This window comes from Haemaphysalis longicornis, unplaced genomic scaffold (genome assembly GCF_048455015.1).
Source record: "Haemaphysalis longicornis isolate Haplotype H1 unplaced genomic scaffold, Haemaphysalis longicornis Haplotype H1 scaffold_4, whole genome shotgun sequence".
NCBI classification, from domain to species: Eukaryota; Metazoa; Arthropoda; class Arachnida; order Ixodida; family Ixodidae; genus Haemaphysalis; species Haemaphysalis longicornis.
The window spans coordinates 177,628,424-177,634,718 of NW_027526361.1; the positions used below are offsets into that span (position 1 = coordinate 177,628,424).

The following is a 6,295-nucleotide window of genomic DNA, read 5'->3' on the forward strand; positions in this document are numbered from 1 at the left end:
GGCGGCAGTCATGCAGTCACGGTGCAGAGCACCTGCCAGGTGCGTGGGCACATGGATTTGCGGCACCCGGCAGTAAGGGCAAAGGCGACGAAGCTCCTCTGCCGTGTAGATAGATGGAGGTTCCTGGGGATGTCGATTCGAGAGTTAACGGCCCCGGAAAGGCTCTGGGACATCAGCTGCTGGATCCCCACGTTCAGGACGGGGCTGGAGTTCCCAGGGGAGGCGGGACACCCAGCCAACCGAGCGATCTGCCTCCAAGACCGTCCAAGTGGCCACGGTGCGAAGTGTTGGAGGGCGGTGACGTGGCGCTCAGGGAAGCCAGGGATGGAAACGGGCCTGTGCGTACGCAGAATGACCCCATCTCCGAGGGGGCCCAGGAAGATTGCGTGGTGGCGGGGGCATCTACGAGAGCGCGCAGAAGAACATACAAACAAAAAAAAGGGAACAAAAAAAGAGGAAGCCAAGCTGGTACTATGGAACAGGTGAACCTCACAAGAACCGTAAAGGACTGATGAAGGCTTTACAGAAAAGACAGGTCAAGAATAAACAGAGGAGAAAAAAGAATATGTGGATAGTAAAAGAAAAAAAAACTAATTCTGTTATTTCGCTAGCGCCCATACGCAACGCTAGGCGAAGGCGTCCTCTGAAAAGAGAAACATGATCAGTCCGCATGGTACCGTTTAAGGTCGGCTATATTAACCGGGCCTGCATGTTCACCTGTCCTGTTGTTGCGTAAAAGATACGTGATGGAAGACAGCTTCTCGCTTACGGTATAAGGGCCCTCCCATTTAGGAGCTAGCGACGCGGAAAACTTCCGTGAAGCGTCGCTCAGCGGATGAGTGCGCCGGAGAACCATGTCGCCAACCGAAAGCTGAACATCTCGGCGACCCCGGTTGTACTTCTCCGCGTGCTGGAGACGAGCAACATCAAGCTGCTCCCTGGCTGCCTGTATCGCGTCACGCAGGCGCTGGCGGACGGCCACAGCATGAGGCGACAGACCAGAACCCGCGTCCGTTTCTGGAAGTGTCCTGTCGAGAGGAAATGGCATCACCCGACCGTAATTCAGATAAGCCAGCGTAAACCCGGTTGAACGATTCACCGTGGTGCGAGTGGCAAATGCAATCTCAGGCAGCTTAGCATCCCAATCCTTGTGTTGCTCCGTATGAGCAATTAGCATCGCCTTGAGGTTGCGATTCACACGCTCAGTTATGTTTGTCTGAGGGTGATAGGTGGTTGTACGTTTGTGTTTCACGCCTACGGCTGGGCAGTTGTCCTCAAACAGTTTGCTCGTAAAATACGTAGCATTATCAGTTATGAGCTGTGCGGGGAACCCAAAGCGCGAAAACACTTCCATTAGGCACCTCCATACATTCGGTGTATTGACGGTACGTAGCGAGAACAGCTCTACCCACTTCGTGAAATGGTCCGTCACCACAAATAACAATTCCCACGCGGGCTGCGGGGGTAAGGGCCCATGATATCGCAAGCAACGATTTGCCAGGGGCTCTTACTCTCAACAGACTGCATCCATCCGGGCGGGCAACCGACTCGTGGTTTCGCTGTCTGACACACGTGACAGCTCCTGGCGTACCGCAGCACATCCTGCCTTATTCCCGGCCACGTGACAGTCCGACATAACTTCTCATAAGTTTTGCTGCCAGAGCGGTGTCCAGCCAGAGCTGAATCATGAAAGTAACGGATGAAAGCCCTCCGAAGCTTACGCGGTACAACAGCGCGGAATGGGGAATTAGCTTCGTCATCGTCCTGCGGGATATACCGTAGCAGGAGACCGTCTTCCGCCAACACATATGTATCAAACTCGCCGCTGTTGCTGGTGGGAGCTGCGCACTGTGCCCCGACGTGCTCAATGATCTTACGGCAGAGTCCGTCGGCTCGTTGCGCCGCGAGAAGATCTGCCCTGCTCACCAGCGTACCCCAGCGTGCGTAAGTATCCACTGCAGCCACCAGCGCCGGCGCTTCCGCGTCCGAAAATGGTGGCAGGGGCGCGCGCGATAGCGCGTCAGCGACTTGGTTCTGCGAACCCTTCCTGTGCTGGATAGTAAAATCGTAGCGCTGAAGCGCAATCACCCAGCGCGCAAGACGACCAGCAGGGTTCTGCAAACGCTGCAGCCACGTTAATGTCATGTGGTCTGTCTGAATCGTGAAAGAAGCTCCGTCAAGATACATGTCAAATTTCTTCAGTGCAAACAAGATTGCTAGGCACTCATGTTCTGTGACCGTATAATTGCGCTCAGCCGGAGTGAGCGCATGGCTAGCAAATGTGACGGGACGGAGAACACCTTCAAACTCCTGCATCAGCACTGCGCCCGGTCCATAGTCGCTAGAATCGGGCCCCAAGACAAATTGTTTGTTAAGGTCCGGTATCCTTAATGCCGCTGTTTCCGCGATTGCGCGAGAAAGTGTTTAAAAAGCTTGCTGTTCAGCCTTCTCCCATTGCCATTTTATGCCTTTCCGTAGTAACTGGTTTAGCGGACGTGACAGCTCCGCACAATGAGGGATGAAGCTACGGTAAAAGGCTATCATGCCCAAGAAGCGCTGCAAGCTCTTAACGTCACGCGGGCACGGATACTCCGTAATTGCCTTCAGTTTGGCATCGTTAGGATGAAACTCTCCCTTGCCCACGACAAAGCCGAGCAAGTCAACTTTGCTTGTCGCGAGTTGGACCTTTTTAGGGTTGATGGTGAGACCGGCGCGTTTCATGCAGTCAAGCACATCTCTGAGTTGCACGAGATGCTCCTCAAAGGTACGCGAAAAGACGACGACGTCGTCCACATAGGCCATCGCGTACTTATGACGTGCATCGTCAAGAACAATGTCCATTAATCTTTGAAACGAGCTCGGGGAGTTTTTCAGCCCAAACGGCATGCGCACAAACTCGAAAAAACCCCTGTAGCATGTGAAGGCGGTTTTAGGAATATCATCAGGGTTTATTTCAATTTGCATAAAGCCGCGTGAGCAATCTAGAGTGGTGAACACGCGTGCACCACCAAGCGAGGAAATGATGGATTCTACGGCAGGAAAAGGATAAGCGTCTCTCACAGTTATGTCTTTGAGACGATGGTAGTCCACGCAGAGACGTACACTGCCGTCTTTTTTTGGCGCCAACACGACTGGAGATGCATGGGCGCTCTGCGAAGGCCGCACAACCCCCGTGTTCAGCATCTCCTCGAGGGCGACGTGCAGTTTCGCCTTCTTCTGGATGCTGAGCGGCCGTGGATTGCAGCTCCAAGGGGGTCAATGCGATGTTGAAGTACGGTTGTCCGCCCAGGGGCCTCCGTGAACATTTCGGCAAACGGCTCCAGCACATAGGCGAGCTGCTCCCTCTCATAGTCACTGCTAGGACACTTCTTAAGCAGCTGCCTGATTCGCTCAGGCAACACCGATTGCGTTGCGACTGCAGCTGACCTTGGCACGGTACAGATATGCGTTGGCGCCACAAAAGGTATCAATTCTGCGTCATTGCCCAATCTGTAACCACCACCCGCCAAGTCAAGCAGGAGGACCTCGCGAATAATGAAATCCCTGCCCAAAATCATGGGCACCACCAAACCCGGGCAGTACCTAAAGCGCTGCCGACACCTTCTGCTTGCGTAAGAAATGCGCAATCGCACAGCACCACGTGCTTCAACAACAGCACCATTGGCCACTTGCAAATGGGTGCTGCATTTGCGCAACTTGACACCACGTGTTCTGCGAAGTTCAAACACTGTATCGCCAATTAGCGACAAACTGCCGCCAGTGTCAATCAAGGCGTCAACGTCCGCTCCAACCATGTAAACAGAAACATGCGGTGCTATGGCCTGTGCTGGCGCTTCGACACGACAAGCAGAGTTTTCGCCGTTCGTCATATCCGGAGCCCATAGCGATGCTTTGGTGGCCATTGGCATCGCGGGCCGTACTCGTTTTCCTGATGGCTGTTGATATTTTGGCGACGAGCCATCACTTCAGGACACTCACGACGGAAGTGTCCAGGCTGTCCACATCGGTAGCAGCCGCCAGCTTGATTTCCATTGGGCACGTAACCCCGCGACCCTCCCGTCTCGACGACCGGACGAGGAGGACCTCTGGAGTTCAGAGGATTTCGTTGCCGACCCCCAAGGGAGAGACTCGGGTCGGGGAGCGGTGAGCCTGCCAGTAAAGAGGGCCTGTTTTCCCAACGCAGGAACCCTGGCTCTCATCGCTGCGGGGAGTTCCCGCCGTCGGATGCACCATCTAGTGGTCTTCCGCGCTCCAACTGCCTGTCGCCAAGGGCAGAAGGACCTCATGCGCGGGGGTAATTCAAGCCCGCCGCTGCCATACGCGGCTGTGGACTTCGCTGTGGCGAAGTCTCATAGGTGTCTCTCCATGCGCAAGCTGGCTCAAGTGCCTCCTCTACTGGTGGAGGGGGTACATAACTCAGCTCTGATATCAGAGCGTCCTCGATTGCTCGAGCTGATCGCGCCACCTCCTCCAAACTGGAGTAATCACGACCTTGCAGGAAAGGTCGGAAGCGCGGATGGCAACGCCGCAAGACGTGCTTTACCATTTCCGCGTCAGACGCACCCGGGATAGCTCGCTTGAAGAGCTCCTGGATAGCCCGAATGTATTCGAGCAAGCCCTCGCGCGGGTGCTGCGTACGTGCCTCCAGCTCACGGTGGATGCGGTAGTCGTAGTCGGGAGGCAAGAACTCTTCGTGGAAGAGTGCCTCGAAGTCGGCCCAGGACGCGAACGGGGTCTGGAGGCGCCACCAAAGACCAGCCGATGCCTCCAGGGCAACCGGCAGGACACGGGTCAACACGAACTCGTCCGAAGCACCCTACGCCATCTTGTAAACATTGAGATCGCTCAGGAAGTCCGCCACGGATTTGAAGTCGCCATAGCCCGTGAACCGCGGCACTGCGAGGCTCGAGCGGAATGCCGGCACGCGCTGCGGCACCTCGAGGCTCGTGGGGGGCGCATGCCCGGAACCAGCGGGCCCCACCTGCAGATTTTCCAAGCGATTAACAAGATTCTCGCGGAGGCGTGCGATCGGGCCGAGGGTAGCGACGACCGCCGAGGCATCCGATCTAAAGCCGGCACCGTGAGGATCGGCCTTGACGCTCCGTCGAGCAGAAGGCGTGGCTGCACCCCGGCGAAGCCTATGCTCCATGATGGAATCCCGTGCACCACGAAGCGAAAAAAAAGGCACACAGCGATTACCGCCGCCGCGCTATTACAAGGGAAATGCCGACCCGCCGCGGTGGCTCAGTGGCTAAGGCGTTGTGCTGCTGAGCACGAGGTCGCGGGTTCGATTCCCGGCCGCGGCGGCCGCTTTTCTGATGGAGGCGAAAAGCAAAAACGCCCGTGTGTACGAGATTTCGGCGCACGATAAAGATCCCCAGGTGGTCAAAATTAATCCGGAGCCCTCCACTACGGCGCGCCTCATCGCCTGCGTTGCGTCGGCGCGTTAAACCCCACAATCAATCAACAAGGGAAATGCCACTGTTTGCGAGAAAAGCGACACAAAAATCTCCAGAGAATTACCGGGGAATACCCCAGACACCAACGACGCGAACAGCGAACGCTCTAGAACAAAGAGGAAGAAGACCACAATGTCTTTCCCGAGAACCAACGGCCGGCCCCACGTTCAGGGCGCCAAATGTGGTACCGGGGTCTTAGCGCCCGGCCGCGGCTCCCAAGAAAGACACCAAGTCCCCAGAAACCACACCTTTAGTCAGGTCACAACCGAACCCGTGCTCAGACGTCCGATCTCTTCGAAGCCCAGGCACGCACTGCCTCAGTCTCTCGTCTCGTTCCAGCGCGCACACGCTGCGCGTGCCCGGGACCACCTCTTTCTCCTTTTCTGCGCGCCGTTCCTACAAAGGAGACTCAGAGGTCGCATGCTTTTACTGTAGCTGTGTATGTGAGGGGAATGAAATAAATGGGGGGTTTTAAGGAAGCTGGCGTATGGGCGTATAGGTAAAGCTTGACCTAACAGGATGGTTAGACATTGATGAGATTTTAAAAGAATAAAGATGGTCTATGTACGTGCGTTGGTTCTCATGGCATGACTTGTTACATTCAACGCAGACTTGAGACCGGGCTGGTGCGGAAAGCTCCTGACGCATGACGAAGCTCGAAGTGAAGCACTGCATACAGCATTCACAAGCTGTTTCAGTCGCTATCCCACACAAGGCATTGGCACTGTCCAAACGAGAGCCAATCAAGGCTGTATAGAGTCGAAACCAGAGTTCTTGGTCAACACCATAAGATTAGTGAGAGAGAAGCCTAACGATATTCATCGTTTTCAGACATT

General features: G+C 55.4%; 1 pseudogene; it reads right to left on the reverse strand.

Moving 5' to 3' along the window:
- Positions 1-4,282: 4,282 nt before the first annotated feature.
- Positions 4,283-5,149, reverse strand: LOC144180117 (uncharacterized; annotated as a pseudogene).
- Between the last annotated feature and the right edge of the window lie 1,146 nt (positions 5,150-6,295).